The 16301-nt window shown below is 40.4% G+C and overlaps 2 pseudogenes; both read left to right on the forward strand.

Annotated features, from left to right (window-relative positions):
• The first annotated feature begins 7407 nt into the window (after window positions 1–7407).
• LOC120520293 lies at window positions 7408–7526 on the forward strand (annotated as a pseudogene).
• Window positions 7527–7832: 306 nt separating this feature from the next.
• Window positions 7833–7951, forward strand: LOC120520041 (annotated as a pseudogene).
• Window positions 7952–16301: the final 8350 nt, after the last annotated feature.

Raw genomic sequence — 16301 nt, forward strand, 5'->3', positions numbered from 1 at the left:
GTTCTACTATGCTGGCCTTTACATCGCTGTTTGTGACAAAATGTACAATATTGTTCTGTCTTAGAAGTTTTTGCACCAATGGGTTATGAAATTCTTTGCCTTGGTCTGTCTGTAGCTTCTTAGGAACTCGGCCCTGTCTAAAGATCAAACTAAAACCCCGAGAAACTTCTTTCCCTGCCTTGGCCTTTAATGGCACAGCCCAAGCATATTTTGAGAGCACATCGATACAGGTAAGGATAAATTTATGATTATCATTGAATTTTGAGTAATAACACATCTCTACCAAATCTGCTTGCCATTGGTCATCAATCGTTGAAACAATTGTTCTGTTTCTCTTGAACCTGAGCCGTGCTGGTTTGTGCACACTGTAGGTATATTGGCCATTCATCCACTCCAATACGTTTTTTCGCTTAACATTTTTCCGACGACTTGATGCATTTCTCAACAAGCTGTTAACACCACCAAAACTGCCAGGTTCCTTGGGTGTGTAATAGATTCTCTCTAAAGTTTTCTTGTACATCCTCTCGCCGGGGTCTGTCAATCACGCTCTCTGTACTCTCTGTACACACCTCGGGCGCCTCACGCAGATAGGAGCAGGATGTCTGCTCCGCCCCATTGATGACTTACCTTTTTTACACCTTACAGGCTCCCAAGGGTCCATCTCGGATCACAAAGATGATCAGCCCCCAGTTTAGCATCAAGGCTAAGATCGGCCGACCATTTTCCTTGTGCACGACTGACAAAAGGTCCGATGCCGGTCAAACAGCGCACCCAACAACAGGCAGAGATCAGACCGTGGGGGGAAATGCCCATTAACCAGGTGGCAGCAAGTGGGTACCGGAAATGCCAGGGGGGCGGGACATACACCTGCCAAAATCTGATGATGTATAATAGTGACGCCCCTATACTACTCACCTTATCAATTTAATATTTAAAAATTTTAACCGCTAAACACACCATCAGCAACTACAAAAACAGTTGAAATGGTTACTCAATTAAATTTTTTTGTTATAGACATAATACAAGATGCATATTTCCATTTGATATATCTTTACTAGTGTTCTCGCCTTACTCGCTCCCGGTCCACGTTGGAATTTGCTGTTTAATGAAATAAAATAATTCACAGAGGGCGAACGTGGGACCCGAACCCACGGATGCTTTATTATGAAGCGTTAATGGTACTGCTGCACCACTACCATTTTCATGAGGGTGGTATATAATGTATGTTTTTAATGTATGCATGTATGTATGTACTGAAGACGAAAACAATTATATATACTGTATATATATATATATATTTATATAAATATATATGTAGACTCAAACCCATTATGACAGCAGCAATCCAAGCTGTGAGAAAACAGTAAAAGGAGGCGTGTCAGGCGTCGTGGTACATTTTCTGATGCAGCTTGACGAAAACAACTTTGTGACGCTGCGCCAAATACACAAAACAATTACTTTGACAATTTTGTTACATTATTTTTAAAATGTTTCCTTTTCTTTTCATAACTTCTTTAACACGACATTGCTGCTGCCTTGGTATTTTGCTATATATATATATATATATATATATATATATATATATATTTATCACAGCGACACACATAACAGTGACAAAACAATTACATTGACAATTATGTTACGTTATTTTCAAAATTTTCCTTTTGTTTCTCTTTCCTTCTTTAACACACTACTTCTACGCTGCCAAGCACGGGTATTTTGCTATATATATATATATATACATATACATATATATATATATATATACAGTGGTGTGAAAAACTATTTGCCCCTTCCTGATTTCTTATTCTTTTGCATGTTTGTCACACAAAATGTTTCTGATCATCAAACACATTTAACCATTAGTCAAATATAACACAAATAAACACAAAATGCAGTTTTTAAATGATGGTTTTTATTATTTAGGGAAAAAAAAATCCAAACCTACATGGCCCTGTGTGAAAAAGTAATTGCCCCCTTGTTAAAAAATAACCTAACTGTGGTGTATCACACCCGAGTTCAATTTCCGTAGCCACCCCAGGCCTGATTACTGCCACACCTGTTTCAATCAAGAAATCACTTAAATAGGAGCTGCCTGACACAGAAGTAGACCAAAAGCACCTCAAAAGCTAGACATCATGCCAAGATCCAAAGAAATTCAGGAACAAATGAGAACAGAAGTAATTGAGATCTATCACTCTGGTAAAGGTTATAAAGCCATTTCTAAAGCTTTGATACTCCAGCGAACCACAGTGAGAGCCATTATCCACAAATGGCAAAAACATGGAACAGTGGTGAACCTTCCCAGGAGTGGCCGGCCGACTCATCCGAGAGGTCACAAAAGACCCCAGGACAACGTCTAAAGAACTGCAGGCCTCACTTGCCTCAATTAAGGTCAGTGTTCATGACTCCACCATAAGAAAGAGACTGGGCAAAAACGGCCTGCATGGCAGATTTTCAAGATGCAAACCACTGTTAAGCAAAAGAACATTAGGGCTCGTCTCAATTTTGCTAAGAAACATCTCAATGATTGCCAAGACTTTTGGGAAAATACCTTGTGGACTGATGAGACAAAGTTGAACTTTTGGAAGGCAAATGTCCCGTTACATCTGGCATAAAAGGAACACAGCATTTCAGAAAAAGAACATCATACCAACAGTAAAATATGGTGGTGGTAGTGTGATGGTGTGGGGTTGTTTTGCTGCTTCAGGACCTGGAAGGCTTGCTGTGATAGATGGAACCATGAATTCTACTGTCTACCAAAAAATCCTGAAGGAGAATATCCGGCCATCTGTTCGTCAAGCGATCTTGGGTGCTGCAACAGGACAATGACCCAAAATACACCAGCAAATCCACCTCTGAAGGGCTGAAGAAAAACAAAATAAAGACTTTGGAGTGGCCTAGTCAAAGTCCTGACCTGAATCCAATTGAGATGCTATGGCATGACCTTAAAAAGGTGGTTCATGCTAAAAAACCCTCAAATAAAGCTGAATTACAACAATTCTGCAAAGATGAGTGGGCCAGAATTCCTCCAGAGTGCTGTAAAAGACTCATTGCAAGTTATTGCAAACGCTTGATTGCAGTTATTGGCCCAACCAGTTATTAGGTTCAGGGGGCAATTACTTTTTCACACAGGGCCATGTAGGTTTGGATTTTGTTTCTCCCTAAATAATAAAACCATCATTTAAAACTGCATTTTGTGTTGACTTGTGTTATATTTGACTAATGGTTAAATGTGTTTGTTGATCAGAAACATTTTGTGTGACAAACATGCAAAAGAATAAGAAATCAGGAAGGGGGCAAATAGTTTTCACACCACTGTATATATATATATATATATATATATATATATATATATATATATATGAGAACAACACTCATATCAATGACAAAACAATTACATTAACAATCTTACGTTATTTTTAAATTTTTCCTTTTCTTTTTCATACCTTTTTTAACACACTACTTCTCCGCTACGAAGCGCGGGTATTCTTCTAGTCTATAATAATAGAAGGCAAAGCCCTCACTGACTCACTGACTCACTCACTCACTGACTCATCACTAATTCTCCAACTTCCCATGTAGGTAGAAAGCTGACATTTGGCAGGCTTATTCCTTACAGCATAATTACAAAAGTTAAGCAGGTTTCATTTCGAAATTCTACACGTAAAGGTCATAACGGTCGACAACGTCCGCCATGTTGAACTTTCTTATTTATGGCCCCATCTTCACGAAATTTGGTAGGCTTTCCTGCGCTTAACTGAAACCGCTGTACTTACTTATTTCGATGGTATGATGCCACTGTCGGCCGCCAAATTAAACTTTCCAATGTCACCAATTTTTAAACTTCCCGTGTAGGTAGAAGGCTGACCTCATCTTCACAAAATTTGGTAGGTGGCTTCCCTGCGCTAACCAAAACCGATGTACGTACTGTCAAGCACGCGCGAGTAGGAGGCCGCGGACGGATTCGAACGCACCTGGGAAAGTATTCGCCGGCAGGGAATGGTGGGTACTAACTTTCTCCCTCTGCTTTCTCATAGGAAAAAGGACCTTCCTCAGCCATAAGCCGGGTTTTGACTGCAGTGCGGCACTTCCGCCCTTCCTCCGCCATCTTGCCCTGATGTCACCAATCCCATCCTCCCTCACGGTCCTTCCCAGCATTCCTCCACTTCCGGCTCCTCCCCAATAAAATGGCCGCGGACGCCATGGTTCGGCGTCGTTATGAACTGTTTTGTTTATGATTTTTGACCAATTTAAAAACCTGATTTCTGCACAATATACGGGGCTGGCGAACCCCAAACCTTTATGCTGTCTCCTCTTATATCTTTTACAGTACTTATTTCGGTGGTATAACTCCACTATTGGCCACCATATTGAATTTTCCAAACGTCACTAATTCTCAAACTTTCCGTGTACGTAGAAGGCTGAAATTTGGTACTTATTTCGGTGGTATGATGCCACTGTCGGCCACCATATTGAACTTTTAACGGAAACCGATGTCTGTACTTATTTCGTTGGTATGACACCACTGTCGGCCGCCATATTGAACTTTCTAACGTCACTAATTCTCCAACTTCCCGTGTAGGTAGAAGGCTGAAATTTGGCAGGCTCATTCCTTACAGCTTACTTACAAAAGTTTAGCAGGTTTCATTTCGAAATTTTATGCGTAATGGTCATAACGGTCAACAACGTACGCCATGTTGAACTTTCTTATTTATGGCCCCATCTTCTCGAAATTTGGTAGGAGGCTTCCCTGAGCTAACCGAAACCAAAGTAAGTACTTATTTCGGTGGTATGATGCCACTGTTGGCTGCCATATTGAACTTTTCAACAGTCTTTGTTACTTATGGGCCCATCTTCAAGAAATTTGGTACACGGGTTCCCAACGCTAACTGAATCCTACTTACGTACATATATACGTCTATAGCCTGCAGCTCGGTCGTCATGTGAGGTGCCGTTGGGTCCCCCATCCCAACGCCTCCCACGTTGTTGGCTGCCTGCCTATATAAGACCGTCCGTCGCTACGGTCTCTACATTCCCTTCCTTGCTTCGCCACGGCATTCACGTCTCCATGCTGATAACTAGAGTCTTTTTGTTTAATCCACGACTTCTCTGCTGTTTTATTGTTTGTTTATTACAATTATAGTTATTGTGTAGGTATTTTACACTTACTTTACATTGCTCAGGTACCCATTTCCTTTATCATTCCAACCCCCATTACCATGTCTATCGAGATGATCATATTGCACTGCCATATCAGGCTCACTCTTTATATCCGGAGGAACATTGTGTCTTATGTATTGAATAACTGGGACAGGTTCAAGGTGTGGACTGATGATGGTACAGGAGATAATTATACTACACAGGAGCACTATAAGAGTGAAATGCTTAAGCCCTTCACCTATGGTTCTGCATGTGAGTTGATGGCTGCCTCTGAATTGTTCGGTTGTTGCTTTCAAGTGTACCGAAATGGCCAAATATTTTACACCTTTCCACAACCGCCAATGCCTCTTAAACATCTTAGATTCACAGGTGACGATTTCAGTAGTGGACACTTTGATGTTTATGAATGTTTAAACTCTCAAAAGCTGGATGTGATTTTATCGATGAAACCGGTTGTGCGCTTACAACGCTTGACAGATTCCAAATGTCACTTCAACACAACAAATCCTGCAAATACTGTCGTAATTGAAACAAACCATGAAACTCAAACCGATTATGACAGCAGCAATCCAAGCTGTGAGGTTTGAGACAAGATTACTGTTCACATGGCCAACTGTACGTTGCATCCTTAAGAGTAAGCTCAGCGCACAGCTTGGTCATGTTACAACCGGAGAGCCGAACTGACAACATGGTATACAAAGGGATCCTTAACAAATAATTATTGGCATATTTTCCCTCAGTTTAAAAAGGTTTTCTTTTCTTCTTAATAAAAATTTTAATGCAGTACTTCGCTGCTGCGAAGCACGGGTATTTTGCTAGTTTTTATATATTTTAAGCCCTTAGAAACTCTCCCACATTATAAATTTTCTCCGCACAGTTATACAGTAAACCCTCGTTTATCGCGGTTAATCCGCTCCAGACAGATAAAATAATTTCCACGAAGTAGGATTCTTTATTTATAAATCAAATTTTTTCACAGTTAGAGCATTGAACGACCTTCTAAATATGTTTTTTAACATTATTAGAGCCCTCTAGACATGAAATAACACCCTTTAGTCAAAAGTTTAAACTGTGCTCCATGACAAGACAAAGATGACAGTTCTTTCTCACAATTAAAAGAATGCAAACATATCTTCCTCTTCAAGGTGCTCGTCAGGAGCGGAGAATGTCAGAGAGAGAGAGTAAAGTAAACAATCCAAAATCAATAGGGCTGTTGCACTTTTAAGTATGCAACCACCGTGATAAAGCGGCCACAATGAAGGGATCAATGTGAAGGTAGTCTTTCAGCATTTTTTATAGGAGCGTCCGTATCCTCTGTGGAAACAGCCTCTGTGAAAACAGCCCCTCTGCTCACACCCTCTCCATCAGGAGCAGAGAATGTCAGAGAGAGTGAGAGAGAGAAAAAAGCAAACAATGAAAAATCAATACGGGCTGTTATAGCTTTTAAGTGTGTTAAGCACCGCGCAGGAAGCATATCGTATATCATTGAGGAGCTTTATTTAATATGTAATACGTCCTCTGATTGGGTAGCTTCTCAGCCATCCATCAATAGCGTCCCTTGTATGAAATAAACTGGGCAAACAAATTGAGGAAGCATGTACCATAAATTGAAAGACCCATTGTCCGCAGAAATCTGCGAACCAGCGAAAAACCATGATATATATTTAGATACAGTATGCTTACATTTAAAATCCGCGATGGAGTAAAGCCACGAAAGTCGAAGCACGATATAGCGAGGGATCACTGTACAAACGTTCATTTCAATGGGAATTCTGTTGAGTTTTTTTGCCTTATGTACTTTAAACGGGAGCTTGATGAATAAATAATGAGTCGAAGCTTTGCACAGACATGTGCAGTACCGAGATTGCGTCATGACAGGTTTCGAACGGGGCTCCGAAGCCTCAGACTTGCGTAGTACTGAGATCATGACAGGGCCAGCAGATGAGTGACTGACCAAATCAACTGCAGACTGCGCAGATATCAATGACGTCATTAAGCTAGTGCGCCTCAAAATCACGTTACGGGTGCATTATCTGAACTTGGAAGTTAAACATGCACTGGCTCGGCCAGTATACGTGGATTGGAGACCGCTTGGGAACCCTGAGTGCTGTAAGCTTTTTTTCCATTACAAGCGAAGTCAACCTGGGCTTCAGTGTATTGCTGGGAAACACATCTTAATCGTTTCCATTGGAAGCGCCACTCAATAGCTTCAGTATTTAACCAGCATGAAGTAGCATGGCTTTCGCTTACGGCAACACCTGTGAGAATGCACCCGATCTCGTCTGATCTCAGAAGTTAAACACACATGGGCTCGGCCAGTTCTTGGATGGGAGACCTCCTGAGAACTCGGAGTGCTTTTAGCCTTCACTATTTTACTTAACCTGTGCATCATTGTTTGATTTGGAAACGCATCTTTATCCTTTCCATTGGAAGCGGGCTCCCCTGTTCTTTACTATAGTGTCTGATCTTGGAAGTTAAATCCACTCGGTCTCGGCCAGTACTCAGATGGGAGTCCGCTTGGGAGCCCCGAGTGCTGTAAGCTTTTGGCCATTACTGTTGTACTCAACCTAGGCATCAGTGTATGGCTGGAAATGTGTCTTTATCCTTTCAATTGGAAGCGGGCTCCCCTGTTCTTCACTATATAGTGAACTTTAAAGTGGAAGGCTTTCGCTTATGGCCATACCAGTGAGAAAGCGCCCGATCTCCTTTGATCTCGAATGTTAAACACTCTCGGGCTTGGCCAGTACTCAGATGGGAGACAGCTCGGGAACCCCGAGTGCTGTAAGCTTTTGGCCATTACTTTTGTACTCAACCTAGGCATCAGTGTATGGCTGAGAAATGCATCTTTATACTTTCTATTGGAAGCGGGCTCCCCTGTTCTTCACTATATAGTGAACTTTAAAGTAGAAGGCTTTAGCCTATGGCCATACCAGTGAGGAAGCGCCCAATCTCCTTTGATCTCAGATGTTAAACACTCTCGTGCTCGGACAGTAATTGGATGGGAGACTGCCTGGGAACCCCGAGTGCTGTAAGCTTTTTTCCATTACTGTTGAAGTCAAGCTGGGCATCAGTGTTTGGTTTGGAAATGCATCCTTATCCTTTCCATTGGAAGCTGGCTCCCCCGATCTGAAGGAGCATGGCTTTTGTTTATGGCCACACCAGTGTCAACGCACCGAATCTCAGAAGTTAAACACATTCGGGCTCGGCCAGTATTTGAATGAGAGACAGCCTGGTAACCCCGAGTGCTGTAAGCTTCTTTCATCTTGGTTGCCCATTTTTAGACAAAGTCCTGGCTGTCTGTTTCCTCATTGTCATTTGTAAAATTAAACAAAAAATTGATAGGTAATCTTGGAGCTCTGCCATACAAGACAAAAAATGGTTGATTCGTGTCTTGAATAATTGCATGCATGCACAATTTGTGGTAGATAATCCTTCCATTTTGACTTTTTCTCTTCTAAGGTTCGGACCATCTGAAGCAGAGTTCGATTGAATCGTTCTACTGGATTCCCCTGTGGATGATAGAGGGTGGTGCGGGAGAGAGCTATTCCAGATAGTTGTTGGAGCCTCTGGAATAAGTTATTTTCAAACTCATGCCCCTGGTCATGGTGCAGCTTTGCAGGGTAGCCAAAACGGGGGATAAAGTCTTGGAATATCTTCTCTGCTGCAGTTTTTCCAGATTTGGTTTTGGTGGCATATGTGCAAAGTGAGTGAAGTGATCGATCAGAGCCAGAACATATTCATAATCTCCTTTACTTGGCTGAAAATGCAAAAAGTCCATAGAGAGCAGTTCAAAAGGTTTGCTCATAGTAATATTACCCATAGGTGCTCTGTCTGGGTTTCTAATTGTCGAATTACATAATCTTCACTCTGTCATTGTAAGGCCAATAAAATCTTTCTCTGACCAGATGAATCACCTTGTCAGATCCAATATTCCCCATATCCTCATGGAGGCTTTTAAGGACAACTGGTATCAGCACTTCCTGGCAACACACCATCATCTATTGAGGTGAACTGTAGAGTAGCCACCCATGGCACTTCTTTATCTTTAGCTGCTTTGTCTCCCTGCCAGACAGCTGAGATGACTTCTGGAGGTATTGTTTCATTATACTCAGTGATAGTGGCCTGTAAGTCCTTAGGGAAGCGGAACAGTGTATCAAAATCTGTATTTGCTTTCCCAGGGCGGTATTTGATGTCAACCTGGAAAAGTCCTGTATGAAGTAGTGGTAATAACTAAGGAAGCCCAGCAATGATCTGACTTTTCCAACTGTTTTGGGTTCCTTTTCCTTTAACTGTCGGACTGCTTCCAAATCCTTAGGGTCAATCTGCACCCCCTCTTCAGACACTAGATGACCTTTGTACCGGATTTGTTGTCTGAATAACTCACATTTCTCTGGTCGTAATTTTATTCTGTGGTCTCGCATTTGACGCAGTACCGTCTCAAGTCTTCCACATGGTCATGAAATGTTTTGGAAAAGCAAAGTACATCATCCAAATATGAGGTGCAATATTCATCTCTAAATTGCTCCACTACTCCTTCCATGCATCATTGAAATGCTGCAGGAGCATTGCTCAAGCCAAAAGGAATGCGTACCTACTCATATAGCCCCCATGGGGTACTGAAGGCAGTGACAGATCTTGATTCCTCATCCATGAAAACTTGATGGTATGCACTTCCTTGATCCAGGATTGAAAAGCAGGAGTAGCCCCCAGGGTTATCCAGTAGGTCTTGAATGCCTGTCCGGGGGTGTCTGTCAGGGATGGTTTTACGGTGTAGCTCTCTAAAGTCCAAACAAAGACTAAATTTAAGTCCTTTTTCCTGACACAGACAACTGGAGAAGAGTAAGTCGAAGTTGACTTCTTTATTCAACCATGGTCCAAAAGGGTCTGGATGTATTATTTCACCTATTTGTATAAGGGCTTTGGAATAGGGTTGTACCTTTTCTGCACAGAAGTATCATGCTTTAAGTGGATTTTTAGCTTCAAATCTAGAATGCAACAAATTTCACCATCTTCTCATGAAAATACATGTCATTCTTCATATAACATGCGCTTGACTACCACTTGTTCTTCCTTTTTTTAGTGGGACAAATCTAGTGAGGTTCCATTTCTCTCTAGCAGTAACCTTGTATTTGTTGCTTTCCTGTTTAACTCTACTGTACTCTCTGTGTGCAGCATTGACTTGACCATCAATTGGCTGGCTGAGTATTACTGGGTCAGATTGTGGGGGAAGGACTGGCCAGATATCAATAATTTCTTCTAGAGTGCCTAATATTGTTCCGCTAGGAAGGTAGATATCATGTAAGGTGTAATTTTGAAGAGATATGGAGTAGTTCAATGCCCTCTGAGTAATGACTCTCTGCTAGTGGCTCAAAAGTCATTGTGCCTCCTCTAGGCAATGCCCTAATTTTACATCTCACTTGACATATTTGACGCTTGGATAACAAACCCCTTTTTCCCCATCCTTACTGTAATACCTGGTGATATTGCTTCCCCAGGTGTTCTCCTACTGCAGAGATGATTTCATCTGCTGTTTCACCTTTCAGGTTTAATGCCTCACTCAGCAGTGCGCTAAGAATGGTGGTATCGGTCTGATCACAGTTCTCTTGGTTCAGTTCCTCTATAACATTGAAGCCTAACAGTGGACAGTTAACATGACTTTGACTTACTACTAAAGGAACATTGATGGCTACGTGCCCATGCCTGGAGCTCAGTATCTGAAGTGACACCTCAACCCACCCTTCAAATGGAATCTCAGTGCCATTTGCTGCAGTAATACAAAGTGGACTTCCTGTTAATAAACTCTCAAGTAACTGAATCTTAACATCAGGCAATGTCATCCTTACCCACTCTCTCCCCACTATGCTAACCAGTGCTCCTGTGTCTAACAGCATTTGTGTTTGAATTCCATACACACATGACCATGCAGCAATTCCCAATTAGTTGGGCAGCACATTTTGTTTTAGGGTGCGGTAGATACATGTTTTGCATTGTGGGAGCCCCAGTCTGGAGGAACCTGTTACTCATGTTAGTCACTGGTTGTCTCCTCTCCAGTGATCTTCCCCAGTTTCCCGATTCCCATCTCTTAGTACAGCCAACAGCTCTGTGTCCCATCTGACCACAGTGAAAGCAGTGAGTACACTGTTCCTTTCCCTGCTGGGCACATTCTTGACATCTTCTTTTAGGACTACCTCTTGAGACCTGAGTGTTCAATTGTGGCAGTGTACGGACATCTGTCCGAGTACTGTTACCAGTATGCTTTGTGATGTTTTCAAAATTTTTTTCTAGCATAGACACTTGAGCTGTCAGCTGCTCAATGGTTGTATTATGAGCTTGATGTGCACAGGCAACTTTCAAATTATCATTATCGTTATGGTTCACAATCTTGTCAAATTGTTTTGCTAGTTCAGACAGTTGAGCAGTTAACTGCTTTATAGCTGCATTGTCAACTTGCATTCTATCGTTTTCTTGACTCAGTTCAGGCTGATCAGCCTGTGAACTGCCTTTTTGTTGTACTGAATTTACATAGGCTGACCTGTGTTTACTCGGAATGTGAAGACGCTTTTTTCTCTCTGCTTCCTCACTGGTAGATTTAGTTATCTTCTCTAGAATTATATCATCAGTCACCTTCAAGTCAGTAAGAAATGGTTGTATGTCTTGTCTGATTTTGTTATCTTTTTCATTGAACCCTTGATAAAGGGTATGAAGAAATATGCCCTGAACTAATTTTCTGTCATAATTGAATTCAGCTCCATGCTGCTCTGATGCCAGCAGCACATGTTGTCGAAGATCCACTATCCTATATACAAAATGTTCAAGTGTTTTCCTATCTTGCTGCTTTGTATTGCTCAGTTCCTGAAACAGTTCTGTGCTGCTTTTATCCCTAATGTGTAGCCAAAGAAATCATTTGAGTTCATCTAATAATCAGGATAGAATTGAGGGTGTAGAGGTGATTGAACCACTAGGGTCAAGTGACCATAAAGTAATACAATTCTCAGTATTTTGTAAGAGTGCGGATATAAAGACTAAAATTGTTAAATTGAACTGAGGTAGGGCTAATTTTAAGTAATGTCTAAGTAGGATACACTGGGATAAGCTTTTAAGTGTAGAGACAGTTGAGGAGCAGTGGAACAGGTTTAAAAATGTTTTACATGTAATGAAGGACAGATACATACCTAAATTATCTATCTATCTATCTATCTATCTATCTATCTATCTATCTATCTATCTATCTATCTATCTATCTATCTATCTATCTATCTAATTTTGTAATTAATAGGAAACTTTAAAAAACTCCACAGTTGATTAATAAAGATTTAAAAAAGAAGTTGCAAAGGAAAAAACTGCTTTATAAGGCATATGACTAATGACTGCAAAGTAAATTGTAGCGCATATGAGAACATGAGGGCAACCATTAAGAAGGATATCAGGTAGACTAAAAGACAGTTGGAGAGGAATATAGCAGATAAGGCAAAAGAACACCCCAAGAGATTCTATATTTTAGTAGTAAAAGAACAGTCAAGGAGGAGGGCAAGTGCTTCAGGAATAGTAAAGGGGAATTAAAAGACACAGACAATGAAATAGCGGATGCCCTAAACTTACATTTTTCTGAGGTGTTTACAAGTGAGCAAGTGGATAACCTCCCAGAGGTAAACGCGACTACTAGGGAGGTACTGAGGGATTTGGAAATTGTAGAGGGAGAAGTGCTCCTCAGATTAAATAAGATGAAATCAAACAAATCACCAGGACCAGATAATATTTATCCTCATGTTCTTAAGGAGGCTAGTGAGTACATATATAAACCCTTGACATATATTTTTAGGAAGTCACTGAGCACTGGAGAGATTCCGAAGGACTGGAAAATGGCAAATACTATCCCATTATTTAAAAAGGGTGACAGGGCAGATCCAAACAACTATTGGCCAGTAAGCTTAACATGGATCACAGGAAAATTAATGGAAGGAATTACTAAGGATAAGATTAAGCAGCACATGGAAAGGACAGGAGTTATTCTGAACAGTCAGTATGGTTTAGAAGAGGAAGGTCGTGTTTTACTAACACGCTGGAATTCTATGAAGAGGCAACAAAATGATATGATCAAAGTGGAGCTTATGATATTATTTATCTGGACTTTCAGAAAGCATTTGATAAGGTGACACATGAGAGGTTGGGCATCAAGTTAAAAGAAGTAGGAGTTCAGGGTGATGTTTTTTGATGGGTGCAGAATTGGCTCAGACACATGAAGCAGAGAGTGATAGTGCGAGAAACCTCATCAGAAATGGCTGATGTTAAGAGTGGTGTTCCACAGGAGTCAGTGCTAGGGCTGCTGCTTTTTAAAATATATATAAATGATTTAGATAGGAATATAAGTAACAAGCTGGTTAAGTTTGCAGATTATACCAAGATAAGTGGATTAGCAGATAATTTGGAATCCATTATATCATTACAGAAGGACTTGGATAGCATACAAAATTGGGCAGATTTGTGGCAGATGAAATTTAATGCCAGTAAAGGTAAACTATTACACATAGGAAGTAAAAATGTTAGGTTTGAATACACAATGGGCAGTTGTAAAATCGTAAGTACACCTTATGAGAATGATTTAGGAGTCATAGTGGACTCTAAGCTATCGACTTCCCGACAGTGTTCAGAAGCCATTAAGAAGGCTAACAGAATGTTAGGATATATAGCACGATGTGTGGAGTACAAGTCCAAAGAGGTTGTAGCCGCCGATGTATAAGGCGAAGTCAGGCACAGGTAAGATGCATGTCAAAGAAATCTCACAGTCCAAAAGTCTGTTTTAAAATATTTAGTGAAAGTGAAAAGCAAATAATCCACACAAGAATAAAAAGAAAAATAGTTACACATGTAGAATAAAGGCAAAAAAAGGAAAAAATGTATCTTCTATAAACTTAGCTTATCTTGAGAAGCTTTGGTTATTTCTATTACTTAAACATTCTTTATTTCTTTCTATAATTAAAGGTTTTTAATTTCTACTTCTGTATGCCTTAAACATACGTTTCAACACTTAAATCTTTTATTTTATGAGTAGCTTCACACTCAAATGGCCCTTAGGCCATTGGCACATAGACATGTGCCCAGGCACGGTCACATGCACAAGCACGAATGCGAGCACAAACAAGAACACGGTTAAAAACCGTATGCCTCTGTACCTTACACAAGGCAAGGCTAGACACTAACTGGAGAACAATGTTCACTCAAAGCTGTTAGAAAATGACAGGAAAATACCAACACAATTCTATTCGCGGGGGTTATAGGAACCTCCCATATTATGCATTATCATCTAGTAAAATATTCATGAATTTTATAGAACTAGGAAAATGGCTCTTACACATCCAGCTCCTAATTGTTTATGCTAGGGCAGAAACCAATTACTTAACTTTACTTAATAAGAGCCTTCATTACATTACCAAACTTAAAACAAACCTTAAGAAGCTTAAACTTAGTTTCTACTATAAAAACACAAATACTAAACTTAAGAAACTTTAAAACTTAAACTCTAATGTATAAGCACAAGCACTAAATTTAAAAGGATTTAAAAGTAAGCATACAAAGAGAAAATGAGTCATTTAAATTATTTGATCCCTCCTGAATCAAGCACAGTTTGTTCACAGGTCTGTCCAGTGTACTGTTTTTGGTTTGCACACAAACTCTTCCTACTGCACCTTTGGCATCTGGCATTGTCTTGATGACTCGACCCATTACCCAGGAATTGCGAGGTGTAACTTTATCCACAATTAAAACAATGTCTCCCGGTTCAAAATTTTTGAACGTTCCTGAAGTATTGGCAAATACTCTTTAGTCTATCTTTTCCAAAACAAATCAGCCATGTATTGAATTTGTTTCCAGCGTCTTCTTGGATATGATTCATTTTTTGAAACAAGTTCAGGTGGCATTTCGGGTTGAGTGTCCATTTACAATAATAGACCTCTTCTACTCATAAAACTGAGTATTGCTTGGATACAGGAATCTGTGTCTAAATTGTGTGCAATCTCAATGTGCGTGGCTCTAGTTGTTAAACAGGTGAAAATTACTCCATACCTTTTGATAAAAAAGGGTCCAAAATAATCAACTCCAACATTAGTGAAAGGTGGTTTGCTGGGTGCTAGGCGATCTTCTGGCAAATCTGTCATTTTTTGCTCCCCTGCTTTCGCATTGTATCTTCTGCACGTAGTGCACTTCGAAATTATTTTTCTCATACCTGCGTTTGCTTGAGGTATCCAGTATTATTGACATAGTTCTGCTAACAAATAATTACATCCACAGTGTCTTTGCTTTTGGTGAAGGTGTCTGATTAAGAGTGTAGCAATATGCAAGTTTTTATGATCTATTTTGCAGGGTGCTTGGCTTCCCTTGGCATAGCAGATTTGCTGAGTCTTATTCCTTCTTGTAGAACTGGATCCAGTTTGATGATTTTACTGCTTTTCTTTATAGGCCAATTTTTACTTAGTGCTTTAACTTCTTCTGGGTAAGCTTGTACTTGACTAGGCGAATAAGCTCATTTTCTGCTTTAGACAAGTCATCTAGAGACAGTGGCTTTAGACTCATTGTTGATTTGTATTCCTTCATATGTTTCACGATCAGCATCTTATGTCTTTCTGGGCTATGTCCAGATTGGCTAACTGTATACTGAATTGCCTTTCTCTCTTCTTTCAAACGCATTAGCACTTCTTTAAACTCAAGGAACCAAGCTATCCTTTTCTTTAATTTGTACCATTCTAAGTAGTACTCTATAAGTCTTTTTACTGGTTCAGTTTTTTCTTCTACACTTACAAAATTTACTACGCAGCTTTTGATTTCCGGATCGTCGCTAGTAGACAAGTCCATCTCATCCGGTCTCTTAGTCCATTTGTGCTCTGACTGTAGTAGGAAATTCGGGCTTTGTATTCAAGTTTTACTTTGATGAAGCTTTCTATTGTTAAACCTCTTGATGCCTGATCCGCAGGATTTTGCGCAGATGCGACATACCTTCATTGCGAGGGTTGCGTGTGCTCTCTTATCACTGCGATTCTGTTGGCAACAAAGGTTTTGTAGCGTACACTTTCATTTGCGATGTACCTTAGTACTGTGGTGTTGTCAGTCCAAACGATTGACTTGCACGGGAATCTGCAGTTCTCGTT

The sequence above is a fragment of the Polypterus senegalus genome, chromosome 1 (assembly GCF_016835505.1).
Source record: "Polypterus senegalus isolate Bchr_013 chromosome 1, ASM1683550v1, whole genome shotgun sequence".
Taxonomy (NCBI): Eukaryota; Metazoa; Chordata; class Cladistia; order Polypteriformes; family Polypteridae; genus Polypterus; species Polypterus senegalus.